Raw genomic sequence first — 438 nt, forward strand, 5'->3', positions numbered from 1 at the left:
TTCCAGTAGCTAGTCTCTAAAATAATTGGAATTTATTTATCTTCCTCCATATCTAAAATAATGAAACCCACAGGAAAGATAAATTTATCCACTTTTACTAAAACATCTTCTATAACTCCCTTAGGATATGTAACTGAACAATCCACTAACTGGAGAGTTACAGAAGTAGGTGAGACTTTTCCTAATCCTAATCTTTTGAAAATTGATAAAGGCATAAGATTAATGTTGGCTCCCAAATCACGTAAAGCTCTTCCATAAAATTTTTCACCAATACTACATGGTATAGTGAAACTATCAGGATCTTTTAATTTTTCAGGAAGCTTTTTATGAATAATTGCACTACACTCTTCGCTAAGTGCAATAGTTTCGTTATCCATGAACTTCCTTTTCTTGTTTAGAATATCTTTCATAAATTTCACATAATTGGGCATTTGCTCT

The sequence above is a fragment of the Phalaenopsis equestris genome, unplaced genomic scaffold (assembly GCF_001263595.1).
Source record: "Phalaenopsis equestris unplaced genomic scaffold, ASM126359v1 Scaffold000757, whole genome shotgun sequence".
In the NCBI taxonomy this organism is placed as follows: Eukaryota; Viridiplantae; Streptophyta; class Magnoliopsida; order Asparagales; family Orchidaceae; genus Phalaenopsis; species Phalaenopsis equestris.